At 43.8% G+C, this 21,451-nt stretch overlaps 1 pseudogene across 1 annotated transcript; it reads left to right on the forward strand.

Moving 5' to 3' along the window:
- The first annotated feature begins 3,836 nt into the window (after window positions 1–3,836).
- LOC311133958 (myosin-6-like) lies at window positions 3,837–20,955 on the forward strand (annotated as a pseudogene). The gene is made up of 36 exons: window positions 3,837–4,037; window positions 4,610–4,753; window positions 5,008–5,164; window positions 5,384–5,411; window positions 5,823–5,919; window positions 6,537–6,570; window positions 7,416–7,510; window positions 7,607–7,710; window positions 7,837–7,975; window positions 8,139–8,257; window positions 8,553–8,702; window positions 8,925–9,094; window positions 9,322–9,479; window positions 9,851–10,026; window positions 10,546–10,634; window positions 10,762–10,879; window positions 10,973–11,096; window positions 11,223–11,359; window positions 13,388–13,643; window positions 13,758–14,000; window positions 14,322–14,498; window positions 14,674–14,819; window positions 14,914–14,997; window positions 15,148–15,524; window positions 16,362–16,540; window positions 16,674–16,857; window positions 17,041–17,206; window positions 17,466–17,590; window positions 17,698–17,813; window positions 17,968–18,160; window positions 18,622–18,980; window positions 19,122–19,292; window positions 20,052–20,156; window positions 20,372–20,462; window positions 20,586–20,668; window positions 20,856–20,955. The product of its transcript is annotated as a myosin-6-like (transcript).
- The last annotated feature ends 496 nt before the right edge of the window (window positions 20,956–21,451 follow it).

Raw genomic sequence — 21,451 nt, forward strand, 5'->3', positions numbered from 1 at the left:
ATTGTCTCTGATGGGCCGGCAAGGCTGAGGTATGCCTCCATGCTCTTGAAATAGAAAGACAGCTGAGGGCGTCCATACCCCGGCCAGGGGCAGGTGCGCAGACAGAAACCGAGACTTAACACAATGAAAGACATACCATTGTTTGGAGCCAGGGGCTAATGGCAGAGGTATCTCACCCAAACGAGTTGCTAAAAAAACTGATTAGCTCATATTATTGTCTGTGTGGGCTATAGCTGTTGAGTAGGAGGGGGCATGGAGGGAGCTTTCACAGAGGAATCATTGAGGCTTTGGCCTGTGTGACGCGTCTTTGTGTCTCCTCTCTGATGAATTGATGGCTAGACTTGAGCTTCTACAGTTGAAGTCAGCTTTTGTAGGCAATCACTGGACGACTACAGAAAAATGATCAGCCAATGAAATGTACAATAGAAAATGGACGGCCACCTCAGTGTCTCTGCCACTAGGTTTGGGTTATCTAGAATGGAAAAGTAAGGGATTGGAATTTGTATTCTCCTCACGAACAGAAAATGGGAAGAGAGGGGAAAGGGGTAAGAGTGGATCAACAGGTCTTACTTTTGTTATCGTGTAATTGTGTGAACGTGTGAGGTGGAGAGAGAGAGAGAGAGAAAGAGAGATTGAGAGCATGCATGTGTGGTGTTTAACACTGCTGAATGCAATGCACTCCTAAATCTCAATCTCTTTCGATCTCTCTGTCTAAGCCACTTGGCATTCTGTGTATGAAGATCTAAAATAACTGTGACCCTTCAGAGCATCCCAGCTCTGATTCCTGGGATTCAGGTCTTGTCGTGATGTCCCAGGTGACTACACTGGCTCTCCACATTGAGATCGACTTACTGTTGGGCCAGTAAACCCACAGCATACAGTCTATGTGCAATAATCAAAATATGGGCATTGAGAGGGCCTTCACTGCATACAACCTCCCAAATGATTTTGGTAGAGTATTTCCAGGATGTAAGGAGAGCTGTTGTTTTCAGGACTCAGCTGTTGCATTGGGATGCAGTGTGGCACTACAGAGGGACGTGCTGGGTGGGTCCATACTACACTACAGTGTGGATTTATTTTAAAGCAACGCTGGTGGACTTTGGGGATTCATCCCCTCTCATGTGTTATCGGCATGTCAGCTTTTTTAACTGCAGAGCAAGTGACACAGTACATAACACAGCCACCACTACTCTGAAGTGCCCCTTGTCCTGAAATAGCTCTGGCCTGCTATATCTAACTGATGCCCAAGAAAGTTTCAGCCATCAACGCAACACCTGTCGCCCTGCCACGGCAGGAGATAGTGCCATCAACAAAGATGGCTGCCTCTTAAACCAAGATTTCCATGTAGGACATTGTTTTCTCCTATCATCACTATTGAGTCCTGCACTCTAACACATAAGAACATGTTTGCTCACCATTTATTAATCATTACTCCCACATTTGTAAATGTTAGTAAGCTAATTATTCACACATGTATATATAGTTCCTTAAACATCCTGTGTTGTGTGATTATTGTTTTACCAGGTACTGCAAGAATGTCTATCAATGGCATGCTCATCTTTTTGTGAGAAATTACACTGGTCAATCAAAACATTGATAAAGTATTTATTATAAAGTACAAATAGCACTCACTTTAGATTAGGGACTGCAAAAATACTTTACAAATGATTAGTAAATGGTTTATTAATGTAGGAGTAATGATTAATAAATGGTGAACACACAATTTACAAATGCCTTATGAATGGTTTATAACGGACCCTTAAAATAAAGTGTTACTGAAAATTATAAGCCTCTAATTTGTGTATTCTCTCTGTTTGTACTGTCTCTTCAGCTGAGGAAATAAAAAATGAATCCCAATCGCTTTTCGGCCACTGCTTCAGTACTGCTGTGGCTACAGCACTGGAGCATGAAAGTGTGTTACTGAGCCTGTTCAACAATAGATCTTTCCAACAGTGAATCTTTCAATCAGGAATGCTGGACTCTGGCTTTGTCTATTCTGGGACACTTTGAACCCACCCCCCTCTATGCACTCATACAAGGCACCATCTCCTCTGCTCCACTGGACTGAAGGTCAGGTCCACTGGGGACAGAATTTGAGAGACACCGTCCTAATAATAAGACTCATAACACTCATAGACTAAAGCACACTAGTGGTTTTCCTTTCACATTTAGCACACTAGAGTTCTCTAGAGTTTAGATATTTTGCTTTCACAATATGGAGTACTGGCAATGTGCCATTATCTTTGCATAAGTCATTTATGACCACCTTGTGTAGACAATATGACAGAACACCAATATAATCTGTTACCAAAAGTCTACAGCTTTGCTATTTCATCAATACATTGCTCTAACATCTTCAGTGTGTCAGTATCTTCCACATAGAGAATGTAGATGTATTGTCCGCCACCATGTTCAAACAGAGAGCTGTTTGTCTCTATTAATATTGTGTGATGTATTTATAGAGCATGTTTAATGTCACACAGACGGGCTCCTGAAATAATCTCTTCTAAGGTTGCATCCTCCTGTGGCCACACACAATGGCAGACACCCCTGTTGGCTCCTCACAACAAAGAAGCCGCCTGGGCAATTACTGAGGGGCAGAGTGAGCACATGGGCATCTCATTCACTTCATGTTGTGCTGTGCAGACTTGAGCTTTTCAGGAACTTTTATTATAGAGAATAAGATAACACTTGGTATTTTCATTGAGGACAAAAGTGACACTAGACAGGTTTTAGTCTCACCAAATATATTTAATAAGCTACTACATATAATGATAAGTGTGAAGTATTCTGTAAAATATACCTGACAATTGCATTCACAAGTAATAATAACTGTAAATAATTATTAATAAACTATTTGATAGTAAACTATGAGTTAACCCTTGTGTAATTAGACAGTTATTTAGAATAGATTTCAGGATGACACTTTTATAGACCTATCTGCTCACAACGGCATTTGCACTTTTTAAACCCCTTGCGTTTACAAATTTGTGGGCAACTTAAACGGATTATCAGTCAAACGTATCGTGTTCCAGTCTAGTTAGAGGCAATTACGTATTGTCATTCTGCATGGTTGTCGACTAGATAGTGGTTCCACAGCTGACAATGACACCAAAGTTTATAAAAGCACGCTCAATCATTCTGTAATTATGTCTACCCCTTCTCCATGTGTACCCTACATAAAATAAAACTATAAAAATAGCCAGCTTGAGATAAAAACGTTGCTTTCCTTTTGTGTCAATTGAGACACGCGGTCACCACCAATAGGCGATGGAGGAGGTGGCATATGCTAATTAGGGACATATCTACTCTGACAAGTGACCTTGAGAAAGACAATAAAAAGCGCACACACCGTTCCAAATAGGCATCCCGTTGCAGGACCCTGTTTTGAGGTCAGTTTACAACTTACAACTCGTCTGGTTTTGGTTTTTTACATCATTACGCGTCTTTACGCAGCGGTGCCATACCCATGTGTGGTTGTTTCTCATATTAGATTTGTCATACAATCATTTATTTATTATTGCTGAAACATTTATCTTGCTATTTCTGTGCTGCTTAAACTGTTTTGTCATCTATTGTCAAGACTGGATTTACTCACGACATTACGCACGAATTGTAAACGTTCTCCTTTGAGTGCACTTTTGGTTTGGTGATGTTTCATTCCTACGTTTGTCCAAACTAAACTTTTTATGAATGAGGAAAGAGCTGACTCACTTAAATGTGAAAACAAAAGAATGCAAAGTAAATATTCCTCTCTTTTCCAAGGGGTTTGAGAAATCGTCTGTCCTGTCAGTGCGTCGGGTGCTTCGTCGGCGTGTGGCGTTGCCATTGCAGTCATGTCCCGCTTTGATGCGAATGAGTTCGGAGAGGTTGGTCCTTTTCTATGCAAAACTGACCTGGAGTTGCTGGCTGCGAAGACCATTGCGTTTGATGGTAAAAAGCGAGCATGGGTTCCAGACGAAAAGGAGGCTTACATTGAGGTTGAGATCAAGGAGCTCGACCGAGACAAAGTCATCGTTGAGACCAAAGATAGAAGGGTGAGTGGTGCGCTCAAGGGATTTGATAGTACAGTTTACTCACGATCAGAAAATATTACTATGCATTACCTCCCCACTGTGCATAAACTGGTTGAATCAACTTTTTTCCACGTCATAAAAAAAAGAACAAAATATCTATGTGATGACGTTGAATCAACGTGGGAAAACGGATTGGATTTGCTAAAAGTCATCAACATAAGGGAATTTCGTATTTTTTCCACCCAACTTTTAACCTAAATCAAATAACATGAATTGTTTTGTTGATTTCACGTTGAATTCACGTTAGTTGACAACTCAACCAAATGTAAATCAAAACTAGAAGTTGAACTGACATCTGTGCCCAGTGGGTCATTTCTTTGCAAGTGTTTATAGATAGTTAGAATAAAATCCTCGTAATAAATATATAATAATTTATTCTGATACATTATTATGAATAGTTTTTAAACTGGAATATAGGTTTGTAGTGACTGAAAATGATATGACAACAGAACCAGAATATATATGACAACAGATTTCCCCTTTGCCCAAGGCCCCAGTCTCACTGTTGCCTCTTCCTCCTTCCTCTCCCCAACTCTCTTACAGTGAAGGAGGAGGACATCCAGCAGATTAATCCTCCTAAATTTGACATGATAGAGGACATGACCATGCTGACACACCTCAACGAGGCCTCTGTGCTCTTCAACCTGCGCAGGCGCTACGCCGCCTGGATGATCTACGTGAGTGACCCCACAGGGGCAATGGAGGGATGGGACAGTTGTTCCATGCACTTCCTGGGATCCCTGAGTAGCCAGAACCACATGTCAGTCTGTTTGTAGGGCATATGAAATGAGACTGTCAGTTAGTGCCCCTCATCCCTCTATTATTGCTCAGTTGGGTCTTTTGGTGAATAACTTGATTAAACGGTATGTCAGAGGTGTTGAAACTATAGCCCAGGTATCATGCATTGCCTTCTTCAACTCTCTCTCCACAGACCTACTCTGGGCTGTTATGTGTGACAGTATACCCATACAAATGGCTGCCTGTCTACACCGCCCCTGTTGTCGCTGCCTACAAAGGCAAGCGCCGCGCCGAGGTCCCGCCCCACATCTACGCCATCGCAAACAACGCCTACAATGACATGCTGCGCAGTAAGTCACTCAGCACAAATAATACTCACACTCCTCCATGTTGTCAGAAACCTGATACTTGTCATTAGAAGTCATGATTGTGCACACAAACTCCAGACAGTAATGGAATATGACATGACTCAAGTACAGCTTCACCAAAATACATAACCAAGTTGACGTAGTACTACTACTATTACACAAGCCTTTTCTACTAGTTCACTCTTTATGATATCTACACAGATCGTGAGAATCAGTCCATGCTCATCACGTAAGCAAAAACCCAAATCCATCTCAGAAAACGGTGCTCTAATTACTGTGATACCCTATAGTCTGCTGTTGTTTCACATACTACTAGCAAAAACAAGAAGAACAACTTGTGACGTTGGCCTTGTCACTGTATGAGCAATCATAATGAATTCTAGGCCATCCAAACACAGTTTTAAAATGTGTCTACAAAACAAAATAATATTTTTGTTATATGCTATAACTCAAGATGTCAAAACAGGAGTTTTTTGGGGGGAGGCAAAAGATTTTGTTACTTTTTTTTCTTTCAGAGAGAACATTCTGGTATTTTGTTCCTGACTGCAGTTTATAGTCTAATTTTCTTGATTTGTGCATTTTTTACCTGTTTTATCTACACATTTCCTTTCTTATCTATACTTTTCCCACACTCCTATAGCGGAGAATCCGGTGCTGGCAAAACTGTCAACACGAAACGTGTCATTCAGTATTTTGCCATTGTAGCAGCTCTTGGGGAAGCAGCTGCTAAAAAAGGAGTAAGGCCAATATGGCATTCCAGATTTTAAAAAATCTCTCCCTTTTAAAACATTTTTGGTCTTTTTTTGTCATACGGATTTGCTAAATGTTTACCCTTTCCCTTTTTGACTTCTTGGTCATAATCTTACCCAGTCGTACAATAGCATACGGATTGGATAATGTAGCTTATCATACATTTTAGAGGACATATATAATTTTGCACATCTTTATCTGAGACCAAGTTGCGTTTGCGTCATAACAACAAAAGAGAATTAAGGGAGAATTTACGTTGGCGGTTAAGGGAACTAATGACAAAGGTTAAGTGAACTAAAAAGACGAAGGTTAGGTGAATTTACGTAGCATGTTGAATTGGGTTACGTTTAGAATAAGGGTTAGGGGAAGGGTTAGCTAAAATTATACAGTTATCCCCGACGCGACTCGAACATGCAACCTTTGGATTGCTAGACCAGGGGTTCTCAATGTGCGGTTTGTATTTATATATATAAATACAAAATTATGATTATTACTAACAACAACAGATAAAACTAATTTTGGCCAAGGGATCCGTGGAATAAGTTTAGAGCGTGTAATACGATATAATTAAATATTAATCTACAATTGATGTTCTTAAAAATAGGCCTGGGAGGCTCACAGGGATATTGGTTTCCACAGTACTCCAACAAATATTTAAACAAATCTACTTAATACTTCTTGTATTCCCAAAAATGTGTTTTTTAAAGAATAGATGCACTGTAATTTAAGATTTAAAACTGCAACGTTTTCTCTCTGCCTCATGGAAAAATGTGTGGAATTGCAGGATATTACCTTTAAAGCTGCAACAACAAAAGATCTCTCTGCCACTTGACAAAATGTGTACAATTGCTGGAAATTCGCTTGAAAACTGCAAAATGTTCTCTCTGATGGTAAGAGGCGGGCCTTTAAAATGTTCCTTCCCAGGGCCTAAGACTTGGGTTTGTCTGGCCATACCCTGCCGGAGTCATAGTAAAACTCTTTGTATGCTATTTATATCTCACTTGAGTTATGTTCTGATTATGAGGGGGTCCCTGATGAATTTGCTATCACAAAAGGGTCCCCGTCCCTAAAAAGTTTGAGAACTTGGTTGGAGTCATTGCAGCTAAAGGTGGCACAACCAGTTATTGAGTGTAAGGGGGCAATTACTTTTTCACACAGGGGAATTGGGTGTTGCATAACTTTGTTTATGAAATAAATATGTAATTGTTGTGTTATTTGTTTACTTATGTTCCCTTTATCTAATATTAGGTTTTGGTTGAAGATCTGATAACATTCAGTTTCACAAATATGCAAAAGTAGAGAAAATTAGAAAGGGGGCAAATACTTTTTCATAGCACTGTATATGTGAGTACCATCAAAAAGCAAAATGGGATGAGCTCATAACACCTGCATAAAGAGCAAAACTCTGCACACAAGTTTCTCTAAAACAGAATTTTCGGGCTGTGATGAAATTAAAGATATGCCCATTCTTTCTCTCCTTTAGATCTTCTGGAAAAATCCAGTGTGATATTTCAGCAGCCTGGGGAAGCTACCATATCTACTACCAGATCATGTCCCAGAAGAAACCAGAACTTCTAGGTAAATTAGGATCAAATCCAATACTACCCAGAAAGTGTTAATGTTAGGTGACCCAATTGCGTGGGTTTTGATTGACAAAGATTGTCTCCTCCACAGACATGCTGCTGGTGTCCACCAACCAATAGGACTACCACTTCTGCTCTCAGGGCATGACCAATGTGGAGAACATGGACGATGGAGGGGAGCTCATGGCCACCGATGTAAGAGCTCTTACTCTGCTATTCCTTACTGCTAGACCAATTATCAGTAAGGAATTTGTCAAATGTACTTGCTCCAGTGATCAGCCTTGGTGAGTCATGACATCACTTACCCTGGTTTCTCCACAGCATGCCATGGACATCCTGGGGTTCACTCCTGATGAGAAGTATGACTGCTATAAGATAGTGGGAGCAATCATGCACTTCGGCAACATGAAGTTCAAGCAGAAGCAGCGCGAGGAGCAGGCAGAGGCTGATGGCACTGAAAGTAAGGGGGACTACCAATTTGAGATGTTGCATAAAAGTGAACTAAGTCTAAGACTAATAATCAAGACCAACATAGAGCAGATCAGGACCAATTCCATTGTAGCCTCCAACCAAGTGTGTTATGCTTGTGTCTCATAATGTATATGTCCTGTGTGTTTGTCCAGGTGCTGACAAAGCCTCCTACCTGATGGGAGTCAGTTCAGCTGACCTCATCAAGGGGCTCCTGCACCCTAGGGTGAAGGTGGGGAACGAATACGTGGTGAAGGGACAGAGCGTTGAACAGGTCAGGGCTCACCACAACACAGTCAGGACACAGCACCCAATAGCATCTGTATAGCTACAAATATTCAGTTGTCTTGAAGTGAATTCAGCTTAATTTTTTGTTCATTTAGCTCAGTGATGAGCATGCCAGCAGGGATAGCTTCCTAATCCTCTATTGATCAATATACTCAGCAGACTCTAGAAATTGGTATCCAAGCAACAGTGGGTATCCATGTGAATGACAGTTGTGTAACCTGTGTGTGTGTGTGTGTGTGTGTGTATGTGCACATGTGCATGTGTGTGTCCGCGTGCTGTAGGTGAACTATTCCGTCGGAGCTCTGGCCAAAGCCACTTACGACCGCATGTTAAAATGGCTAGTGGGATGCATCAACAAGACCCTGTACACATCCCTGCCTCGCCAGTTCTTTATCGGAGTGCTGGATATAGCTGGCTTTGAGATCTTTGATGTAAGTCTTTCCTCACAACAATTTTCACAGAATGATTTCATTCACTCTCTTTCTGGATCTTTCACTGTTAGATTTTTTGTGTGTGGTCTGTAAATGTCAACATTATTTTTCAGCTTCATGTCACAAGACTAAAATCTGAAGTGGTTCTTGCATTCTTACAGTCTGAGGCTTTTATTCCACTCGACATGCTTATTCTGAACACCTGTCCCTCTTTCATTTCAGCTCAACAGCTTTGAGCAGCTGTGCATCAACTTCACCAATGAGAAACTGAACAGTATTTCAACCACCACATGTTCATCCTGGAGCAGGAGGAGTACAAACGGGAGGGTATTAAGTGGACCTTCATAGACTTTGGACTCGACCTACAGGCTGGCATTGACCTCATAGAGAAGGTATGGCGAGCTACCACTTCTCAAAGTCATTGCACTAAAATTAGAAATGAACTTCCCACCTCGGATGAGGTATTGAACCCAATGATGTGTTTGCTTGCTAATATGTTTCATGATAGGAACCTGTATGTGTGTTTGTTCCTGCAGAATTGGTTGTATGTATTATATTTGATTGCATGATCCATCTCAGATTCACTACATGTATGTTTAGTTGAGCTTTGTTTCTTCAGCCCCTGGGGATCATGTCCATCCTTGAAGAGGAGTGCATGTTCCCCAAGGCTACAGACAACAGCTTGAAAGCCAAGATGTACGACAACCACATTGGAACTTCCAGAAACCGCGGCCCGATAAGAAGCGCAACTTTGAGCTGATGCACTACACTGGAGTGGTAAGTGTGTATGAATGGTATAATATTACAATACAATTGAAACAAACCAATAACTTGATAATCATGAATAGATATACAACACAGAAGATAGAAAAGGAAACAAACCTTTGATTTTTCACTTACAACTTGCATTATGATTCTTTTGGCAGTAGCTAGAGCAACCTTTAGCCACATGAGTTTCTCAATCCATTGGTATCCTTAGTGATATTCAGTCAAAACCGTGCAGGATTGACAAGTATTGTGGTACCCAGTCCCTGAGTATCTCCTTTCTATACCACTCTTTCCACAAAACCATGTGTCCTCCTAATGATCTTGTAGTGAAAATATAATCTAGTAGGATGTTAATGGTTGACTTCATCCTGACACTCCAGGTTCCATACAACATCATTGGGTGGCTGGACAAAAACAAAGACCCGTTGAATGAGACAGTGGTGGTGCGCTTCCAGAAGTCCTCCATCATGTTGGCACTGACTCAGACCAAAAGACTGGAGGCAAGGAGAAGAGGAAGAAGGCTGCCACTTTCCAGACCGTGTCACAGCTACAGAAGGTGAGAGGGACAACTTACTCTACTGGCAAAATGCTGGCTAAACTGACAATATCACAAGCTAATATAATGTGATCAAGCTGGATTATACTTGATATACTGCAGTAGACAGTAAAACTATACAAGTCATTACAGGATAATAAACAAACAGAAAGGACATAGCTAGTAAGGCAGTGAAGCTGCATCAACATTGAGAGATCATCTATCCAGTGCTGAGAAGGAGACAGTTAAGACTTGCAGTGATGTTTAGGGAAATGATCACATGAACATCACTTTAAGTCTGTGCTGGCTCCACTCTCATAAACATCACATACTGTATCCTCCCTGAAGTCAATGGAAGAGCTTCAGCTGTGCACCATAACTGAAAGAGTGAGGGAGAATTTGTTTTCATAAACTGCTGCAAAAATGTACATATTTGCTGATGTTGTAAACACTGAACCTACATTGAGCAACATTCCTGTCATCAATGCTAGCTTAGGTTTTCATTCTCTCCATCCGTTATGTGTGGCCCTCTGTCTGCAGGATCATCTGAACAAGCTGATGACTAACCTTCACTGCACTCAGCCACACTTTGTCCGTTGCCTTATCCCCAACGAGACCAAGACGCCCAGGTACGCCACAGTACAACATTCAACTGAGATCCAAGAAAATCTGAGGAACATGTTGTTTACTGTAAGTGCTCCAGAGAGCATCTTCTCCTCTCTGATTGATTACCTCCTCTCCCCCGGTCCTCTGCAGGGATCATGGATTCCTTCATGGTGCTGCACCAGCTTCGCCGTAACGGTGTGCTGGAGGGCATCAGGATCTGCAGGAAGGGATTTCCAAACCGCATCATCTACGCAGAGGTCAAACAGCGGTGAGTGTGATAACACACGTTCATTCCCACAACAGACACATAAAAAAGACATTTGGAATTAATCATACAATACAATGTTTTTTTTACTAACAGCTATCACATCCTGAAACCACATGCCATCCCCGATGATACGTTTGTGGACAGCAGGAAAGCAACAGAGAAACTGCTCTGGTCCCTAGACGTCGACCACAACCAGTACAAATTTGGACAGACCAAGGTAGGAGGCATGAGGCTTTACATTTACACGTTTTGTCAATGAATCACATTAATACGAATTGTATCTATAGGCAAATGAAGTTGTATTTGATCTTCCTGACTGGGTCTGGGTGTTCTCCTCCTGTAGGTGTTCTTTAAGGCGGGTCTGCTGGGGCTGCTGGAGGAGATGAGGGATGAATGTCTGGCCAAGGTCCTCACGCTGCTCCAGGCTGTCAGCCGAGGCAAGATCATGAGGATGGAGCTCCAGAATATGATGACCAGGAAGTAAGGGACCATGGCTTCATTTGATTTGATCATTTCAAGTGCTCTAGTAAAGTACCTAAATGAAGTAAGTTGTTCTTATGATCTTAGAGTATTGGGCCAACAATTAAACCCAGAGAGATTTTATCTCTTAGGAGTGGAGGAGTGTTGGGAGTACATAATGGCATTTGTTTTGGAACAATTCATAGTAAGATAAAGACATCAGTATAAACAAACCAACTTCTCCACCAGTTGCTTCCTCCAACAGGTTCAATAGTAATATGATCAGTTGCACCCTTTCAGTTTGTGATATATTATAACTGTGCACACTCCTATGGTCTAGTACAGGGCTATTCAACTATATTCTTATGGGGGCCAGATGTAAAAAAGGTGAATTGCATGGGGGCCGGACATTTTCCACATTCTTCGGAAGAACTGTATAAAAAAGCAATGCACAACCAACAATAAAAAACATTTCTTAAAATTAAACGTTGCTAAAAGTAATTAGGAAAGGTGGAGGGCGCTCAACCAATGTGAGTCGAGGTGCAACCAAAAAATTAGATCATAATTGAAAAGGAAAATCTCGCTAACCATTATTTTCTTTTATTTAAACAACCATTAAAAGTAATTAGGCCATTTTAAAATCATCTGAAAACTAAGCATCTCAATAAATAACACAAAGATATGTCAAATCAGGTAATGCCAAATTCTAGTCGGAAGGAAGTATGCTTTGAATTCATTTCCCTTTGTCATTAGGTGCGCTTTTTGTCACACTCCCTTCTAACGAGTCCTACGAGTCTCAGAGAGGGAAACAGAAGGCACATATGTACGTGTTCCTTTCAGGAATGGGGTCATAATATTTTGTAGCTTAAACTGTGGCTAGAGTCAAATTCATATGAAGAAAAACGAAATCAACATGCCAGAGGCGCAAGAAACCGCTAGAAACCACACTATAGACAACCACGATAGTCGTTTTGGTACTGAATGTCGGATTTGTGCAGGGATTTTTTTGCAGATCTTTTATTAAATGTTCAGAATTGATCAAAGGGCCAGTATAAATGTATAAACGGGCCGGATCTGGCCCGTGGACTGCCAGTTGAATATTCCTGGTCTAGTATGTGTGGTATGCAAGGGCAATGTTTGCGGCGTGTGTGAGGCGTGTGCTTGTCCATGTATGGTTACCCTGCATGTGTGTGGCCCCCATGGTAATTTTGACCCCATTACGTCCCTCACACACACTCCTCCACACCCCTCTCCCCTCTCTGCTCTCCCTAAATTAAACAATGATGACGATGTCCTTAGAGCCAGGTGGCGACATGTGCCAAGTGGCAGCTGCTTTGGCCCACCCTAAAAATACAACCCCCCCTGCCTGCCCCGTGGCCCTTGGCCTCTTTTGTCCCAGGCGCCTGCAGTTCTACGTAAGCACATAGATGGGATATGTGGCGGGTGACAGAGGATTAAAGCCTGCCATTTGACAGAGGGCTTTAGTTTCTAAATAAACACAGAGACACTCACCTTTGAGAGGCATAGAGCATGGAGTCATGTCAGAAATGCAATCATACTCATACCACAGCCACCTCCCCATTCACCCTGCTACCCCCGACACCCTGCCTGACCATGGCCCTGCACTCACTCAGGCACACATTCACAACTCTGACAGGAAGTGCCTGACCAGGTTGCAAAAATGTCTTGTATCTAAAAGGATTCTTCAGCTGTCCCCATAGGATAACCATTTTTGGTTCCAGGTAGAACCCTGTTTGGTTCCAAAACCACAGGCTGAAGAAGTTGAATAGCTAGGACCTGTGATAAGATTTAAAAGATGGAAGTCCAGAAGCTCATCAGTTTGGAGCAAGACCAGAACATGTGTGTGAGATTAGCAGGAGGCTGGGCCTAACGTTCACACTTGTCATCTAAGTCAGGGTATATCTCTATTACTCTGGACTTGCTCATATGAACTCGATGGAGCACCTTAAACTGGTTGAGTCCAAGTCGAGCACAGGAAGAAGACGGAAAAAGCCCTAATTTTGTCCTCTACTCACTTCCTGTTTCCAGAGAGGCTCTGATGATCATCCAGTGGAACATCCGGGCCTTCAACGTGGTGAAGCACTGGCCATGGATGAAGCTCTTCTTCAAGATCAAGCCTCTGCTGAAGAGCGCCGCCACAGAGAAGGAGATGGCCACTCTGAAGGAGGAGGTGGCCGGGCTGAAGGAGGCCCTGGAGAATTCAGAGGTGAAACGTAAAGAGCTGGAGGAGAAGCAGGTCAGCCTGATCCAAGAGAAGAATGACCTCTCTCTGCAGCTGCAGGCAGTAAGTACCCACAGACTGACGGCGATGCACGCATTTACTACCTCCTACAGCATGGTACCAGTAGGGCTCCAATGTCACCTCCCATTTCTCCCTCTCTCTCCACTCTCCCTGCAGGAGCAGGAAAACCTGGCGGACGCAGAGGACCGCTGTGACCTCCTGATCAAGGCTAAGATCCAGCTGGAGGCCAAGGTTAAAGAGATGATGGAGAGACTGGAGTACGAGGAGGAGATGAACGCCTGTGTTCTCGCCAAGAAACGCAAGCTAGAGGACGAGTGTGCTGAGCTGAAGAAGGACATTGATGACGTAGAGATCACCCTGGCCAAGGTGGAGAAGGAGAAATACGCCACCGAGAACAAGGTGAGGAGACTAGAGGATCACAGAGAAGGAGATCAGACCAGACATTCACAGAGAGGGAGAGGACACAGAACTACAGATGTCATAGTCCTCTTGTCCTCTAAAGCGGAAGAGATTCCTCTTTATTTCAGATGACAAACAGTGGCAGTATAGCCCTGACTTCATGTAATTAATGAATCAAGTCTGCCTCAATACTCCACCCAACTGAAACGTCTGAAAAAGATCTAACCTAAGCAACTTAATATTGGTGAATATGTGCAGATGAGAATGAGATGTGCATAGCTGAGGTCCTGAAGTCATCATATGCCTTCTCCTCTTCTCCAGATGAAGAACCTGATTGAGGAGATGGCAGCTCTGGATGAGATAATCCTGAAGCTGACCAAGGAGAAGAAGGCCCTACAGGAGGCCCACCAGCAGACACTGGACAACCTGCAGGCCGAGGAGGACAAGGTCAACACACCCTCCAAGGCCAAGGCCAAGTTGGAACAGCAAGGGGACGACGTGAGTTTATGCACAAGGAACTACAATCCATATCCAACCTGACTGAAACGAAAATAGATATAAATCAAGAGAAACTGATTTTTGTTTCGATACATTGCCACATCATATTGCCTGTTATTAAATACATTGTTATGGCCATTAGCTTTGACATTTCCCATACTCTTCCCCAAATCAGTTGGAAGGCTCTTTGGAGCAAGAGAAGAAAGTATGCATGGACCTGGAACGGGTCAAGCGCAAGCAGGAGGGAGACCTTAAACTGTCCATGCAGTCTGTCATGGACCTGGAGAATGACAAGCAGCAACTTGAAGAGAAGCTGAAAAAGTGAGAACAATCTATTTGATTGAAGACTAAACAACTGATCAGTTCTATGATTATTGATAAAATATGAATGTAACCCACTCTTCTTTCAAATCAGGAAAGACTTTGAGATTAACCACACTAGCACTAAGCTTGAGGATGAACAAGCCTTGACCATTCAGCTCCAGAAAAAGAGTTACAGGTATGAATGGACAACTGGGTCTAGAAATACTAACAGTGATTTCTGATTAATATAATATAATACAATACTATCACATTTCTCAGTACATTACAAAGATCATAGACCACAAGCTGAATGCATCCATTGATCTATGCCCATGTCTTCTCATAGGCTCGTATCAGGGAGCTAGAGGAGGAGCTGGATCCCGGGCCAAGGTGGAGAAACAGCGGGGCGATGTGGCCAGGGAGCTGGAAGAGCTCAGTGAGTGGCTGGAGGAGGCCAGGGGCGCCACCGCCGCTCAGATCAAGATGAACAAAAAGCGCAATTCAGACTTCCGGAAGATGCGCTGGGATCTGGAGGAGACCATGCTGCACCACGAGGCTACGGCAACCGCGCTGAGGAAGAAACACACTGACAGCGTAGCCAAGCTGGGGGAGCAGATCGACAGCCTGCAGCGCATCAAACAGAAGCTGGAGAAGGAGAGGGGCGAGACCAAGATGGAGGCAGACGAATTAGCGTCCAACGTGGAGCAGCTCTCTAAGAGCAAGGTAGAGAGATAAAGATGCACACACGGACACACACTGATACTATTTCCGCTGATCCCACTTGGATTTCCAGGCTAATGCTGAGAAGATGTGTCATCTGTATGAGTACCAGATGAGGCTACCGATCCTGTCTTTGAGCAGTCCCAGACATCCCGATATTTTCAAACGTTTGATTTTATCTGCACAAAATGTGCAATGCTTTTGTAGTGTGAGCTGTGCAACGACATGTTTTGCGAACGGTGATCAGCAATAGCCAATGAGAGCTTGACAGAGAAGAACCCAGTGAGATGATGACGTTGTTTTGCGTCACCCAGAATGTGTAGACTCTCCAGCAGGAGCGATGACTACTAGTATGCGTTTGTACTTGCCTTTAACCAAAGCCAGAGTGTTACATCGTTACAGTGCTGAAGTTCACAAGCAATGTTATTCAATTCAAAATGTTGGCTAGTAATGTCAACTCTGAATGTCTGACTGAAAACTTTTATGAAGCTGCTTTGAGCCACAGCTCGTTCTAGCTACGTTAACAATCTAATCACGTCATCATATAATTGTTTTCGCATGACAGCGTGGTGGTATGGAGAATCCTCACGACCAAGTGAAGATTGTTGTAGTGTGTGAAACCCCGTCTGTGCCAGATTGTTTAATGTGCGCACCACTATGTCGGCAAGACAAGAAACGACAGGAAAGACTGTTGTTTAATGTGAGAGGCTCAGCGATGTTAGGATTTTAAAAGTCGTGTAGTGTACACCCGGCATTAGTTGGTGTGCTTAACAGTACGACTGACCTTTCCTCCTTCCACCATCTTGGCGCTATCTCCACTATCATTGTCTTCCAGCAAAGAATGCACTGGCCCATGCTCTCCAGTCCTCCCGCCACAACTGTGACCTGCTGAGGGAGCAGTATGACAGGGAGCAGGAGGCCAAGTCTGAGCTGCAGCGGGCCAACGCCGAGGTGGCCCAGTGGAGGACCAAGTATGAGACAGACGCTATCCAAAGGACAGAGGAGCTGGAGGAGGCAAAGTGAGTGAGACATCTGAGGTCTACATACAATGACATTAGAATAACAACTCTTCACTCTCATCTATGTTTTCAAACCTGTTATAGTAACTAAAAAAGTGACATCTGATTAATGTGAGATGTATATATTCAACAGGAAGAAGCTGGTGACATGTTTGCAGGAAGCTGAGGAGTCTGTGGAGGCGTCCAACGCCAAGTGCTCCTCCCTAGAGAAGATCAAGCACCGGCTGCAGACAGAGATAGAGGACCTAGTGATGGACCTGGAGCGCTCCAACACTGCAGCCGCCGCCCTTGACAAGAAGCAGCGCAACTTCTATAAGGTGAGCAATTGGAGGTTATCATGGGCAATGCAAATTACGGAGACATGCTGTCAACTTGATTACATGCTGTTGCTGAGTAAGGAACTGAACTGGAATGACCTCAGTAGAAAAAATTGCAATTTAGGTTGTTTTGAACCTAAACTTTATCCAGGCATTGCTAATGAGGTGAATTTCTGATTTCAGGTGCTGGCTGAGTGGAGGCAGAAGTATCAGAAATGCCAGTGTGAGCTGGAGAGCTCTCAGAAGGTGTCTCACAGCCTGAGCACAGAGCTGTTCAAGCTGAAGAACTCCTACGAAGAGGCCCTAGACCACCTGGACACCACCAAGAGAGAGAACAAGAACCTCCAAGGTACAACCACCTCACACACATCGGAATAACTCAGACTACAGAGTCATTGGTCCTGGTCCAAGCTACATGAGTTGAGCCATTGAATTATATCATAGCCTAATTCGTTTCTCCCCCCAATCCCCCCATATGTCATTATAAAATAATATTCAAATGAATGTTTATTAGTTGAGAATTTCACATCAATCTTACATAGTATGGAAACGCAAACTGAAAGGCCTTTTTTCCAATAACCCCACTGTCCTCTTCCCCCCACCTACAGAGGAGATTGCTGACCTGTCTGATCAGATCAGCCAGGGAGGGAAGACCATCCATGAGCTGGAGAAGATAAAGAAGGGTCTGGACATGGAGAAGAGTGAGATCCAAGCTGCCTTAGAGGAGGTTGAGGTAAGTCACTGTTCTGTTCTTTCTCCCAGTCTCTCTTTAAGTGTGCTGTACTGTAACTATTGTGTGTATTTGTTTGTATAATATGCTGTTCTCTCTCTCTCTTTCAGGGCACTTTGGAGCATGAGGAGAGTAAGACTCTCTGCATCCAGCTGGAGCGCAACCAGATCAAGGCCGACATCGACCAGAAGCTGGCGGAGAAGGACGAGGAAATCGATAACCTCTGGTGGGTTAAATCACCATACAGTTAGAAAAACATGTCAGTGGTTGTACAGGCACTGGTAGCTTTCACTCTTTTTAGTATCAGAGGCCCATGTCTAGGAATGTCCTCCCTTTTTAATTCCTCATTTTTTGCTCTCCCCATCCATTTGCCCCCCCAGCCGGAACCACCAGCGAACCCTGGAGCCCATGCAGGCCACCCTGGACTCGGAGTGTAAGTCCCGGAATGAGGCGGTGCATCTGAGGAAGAAGATGGAGGGGGACATGAACGAGATGGAAGTGCAGCTGAACCACGCCAACAGTCGGGCCGCTGAGTCCCAGAAACTACTGTGCCACCTGCAGGTCCAGATCAAGGCAAGTCCTTTAGCAGCTGGTCTGACAACTGCACACTCACTTATGGGTTCGGACAAAGTCCAGACAAAGGACCTCATATTTGGTTTTTACAATGCTTTGTTTACACTGTAACAAACTCTTCAGACTCATGAACAAATTTTAAGTTAGCTACTTGACTCTTCCATACTTCAGATTGTTTGCCTGCTGGGTTGTCAATAGCGTGCTGTACCAATCATTGGCTTTTTTTTCCTTCCTTTTTTAACATTTGTATAATTATGACACATTTATTTTATTGATAAATACAGTAAAGAAGTGATTGAGATGGGGAGATAAAGGAGAGGGACATGGAATGGAAAGTGGCACAGTCTGGGTTTGAACCCTTGCCTCCAGGGGCAATGTGTGGTCCGAGGGTTGGCAGGTATACCACTAGACAAGCTCCCTGCACTACTACTGAACACACGCTGTCTCTTCTGTAACCCCAGGACCTGCAGCTGGAGCTGGATGAGACGCTGCACCAGAACGAGGAGCTGAAGGAGCAGACGGCGGTAACAGAGCGCAGGAACAACCTGGTGACTGCAGAGGTGGAGAAGCTCCGAGCCCTGCTGGAGCAGGACGACCGTGCAAGCAAACTGGCCGAGCACGAGCTGCTGGAGTCCACCGAGAGGGTTAACCTGCTGCACTTCCAGAACACAGGGTTAACCTGCTGCACTTCCAGAACACTGGGCTCATCAACCAGAAGAAGAAGTTGGAGAGTGACCTGTCTATGCTGTCCACTGAGTTGGACGAGGCTTCGCATGAGTGCCACAACGCAGAGGAAAAGGCCAAGAAGGCCATCATTGATGTAAGGGAGAGAACCAGAGACCCAGGCTAGATTTACTTGTGTGTCTAGTTTCAATTAAATTAATTTCCGATTACAAAGATCTTATCATTGGAAAACTGGAACCATATTGCAAATCAAACTCTTCTCTCTGTCATTGTCCAGGCAGCCATGATGGCTGAGGAGTTAAAGAAGGAGCAGGACACCAGCTCTCACCTGGAGATGATGTAGAAGATCATGGAGCACACCACCAAGGACCTGCAGCTCCGCCTGGATGAGGCCGAGCAGATCGCCCTCAAGGGTGGCAAGAAACAGATCCAGACACTGGAGGGCAGGGTAAGAGTCCAGAGAGCACACCCTTTTCTCATTCACAAGCATTTCGCTACACCCGCAATAACATCTGCTAAACACGTGTATGTGACCAATACAATTTGAAAATACATTTGACTTGATCTGTTCATTAGGAGAGTGCAAAGTAACTAGATTGTTGACTCAATAAGCATGCTCAGGGTTTTGCTCTACCGATTTAGGCCTTACCCATTTCTACAGTCCTGTAAAGACTGTAAAAACGGGACCCGTTGTGTCTCTGCTTAGCACTCAGCATTGGGGGAAAGGCCCTGCGATAGACTAGCGTCCAGGGGGTGTACTTGTACATCAAGCTGCCTCGCGCTACAGAAACAGGAGATAAGCTGCTGCTTCTATGAGCCGCTCCAGCTCGGCAGGTTGGCGTTTATTTGGATGAATCTTGTTCTGGTGGCAGAGCTGCGCGATTCTTAGGGCCAGTGGCAAAGTCAAAATTGGCTATATATTGAAAAGATTTATGAAAACAAAAATGTGCTTTTTGGTCTTATTTTAAGGTTAGGCATAAGGTTAGCAGTGTGTTTACTGTTAGGGTTAAAATCTGATTTTATGACTTTGTGGCTGTGCCAGCTAGTGACTACCCTGCAGAGCTGCCTCCAGTACATGAGTCATCCCAATAAATGGCAACCTGCTCCTTCTTGCACAAGCAAGGCTCCTTAATTTACTTGGTTAAAGTTGTTCACCAATATTGAACAGTGAGTGTAGATCAGTGATCTGACAGTCTCCCATCAACAGGTGAGAGAACTCGAGAATGAGCTGGAGTCTGAGCAGAAGAGGAGCCAGGAGTTCCAGAAGGTGTTCCGCAAGTATGAGAGGAGGATCAAAGAGCTCACCTACCAGGTACTGAAACATACCACATTAACATTCTTATTTCAATGTTACAATTATTCCCCACACTTGATCAAAGTGATCATCTTAAACATAATTTTTCTATGATTAGAGACATTTTGCGGTTGTTGATTGTATGTACTGTTTATTGATAGAGCTGCCTGCCTGTGAGGTGTTGCGATGTAGTGCTTCATGCTGCCCCCTGCTGCTTGTGTTTGTTCTTGCAGACAGAGGAGGACAGTAAGAACCTGGCCCGCCTGCAAGAGCTCATAGACAAGCTGCAGGCCAAGAGCTACAAGAAGGCAGGCTGAGGAAGCAGTAAGTCCCCCATAACATTTCAAGTTTTCATTTTACTGTTGTGTTACTGTATAGAATGTGGGTCTGTTTCCAAATGACCTACAGTGGTATGATCTACTTCCCGGCTCTGTCTTCTCCACTCAGGAGGAACAAGCCAACTCCAACCTGACCAAGTTCAGGAAGATCCAGCATGAGCTGGACAATGCAGAGGAGAGGGCCGAGACCAGGTCAGTACTACACTTTATGGAAGATACCAGTAAAGTGTGATATATCACATAACATGTGGCTTTGTAATAAACATCTCACTGGACTCAGCCAGTCAGCCGAAGTTGGTCTTCTCCGGAGTATTTATTTCCATGCCCTCAGTATTATCGGTGGCTGTTACTGAAACACTGTATTTCTCGTGTATTTCAGCTTGCAGAGTAATCCAGAGGATAACTCCCCAACCAAGGATATCACAGCCAGCCAGCTGCAACAGTTGTGGTGTGACTGTGGGAGTGCAAGACAGACCTAATAAATACTACTAAAAGCATTTATAGGACAATTTGTCTCACCAGATAGGTGCAGTGAAAGGTGTTGTTTTACAGCAGTGGTGTGAAACTCATTCCATGTAGGGCCTAGTGCAGGGTATCCCAAACTCGGTGCACGTTTTGGTTTTTGCCCTAGCACGAAAACCCAGACACTCGGCCTTCCGTGGAATGAGTTTGACAGGATCAGCCATAGTAGTACGGCGCCCCTGGAGCGTATTAAGGTTATGTGCCTTTGCTCTTGTCGGCTCGGGTATTCAAACCAGCAACCTTTTGGTTACTGGCCCAACGCTGTAACCGCTAGGCTACCTACCTGCCGCCAACATTACTGTCTACAGTCAGTGTGGTATGTGGAGATGAAGTGAGTAATAGATAGTAGCTGTCAACGCATGGAATCTTCGGGAAATTAAAAGAAAATGACGCCCAATGCTCTGTGGTCAGAGGCAAGAGGACGGCTGCCTGCTGCACACGGCCGATGTTCAT

This window comes from Coregonus lavaretus (genome assembly GCF_964263955.1).
Source record: "Coregonus lavaretus genome assembly, chromosome: 8".
Taxonomy (NCBI): Eukaryota; Metazoa; Chordata; class Actinopteri; order Salmoniformes; family Salmonidae; genus Coregonus; species Coregonus lavaretus.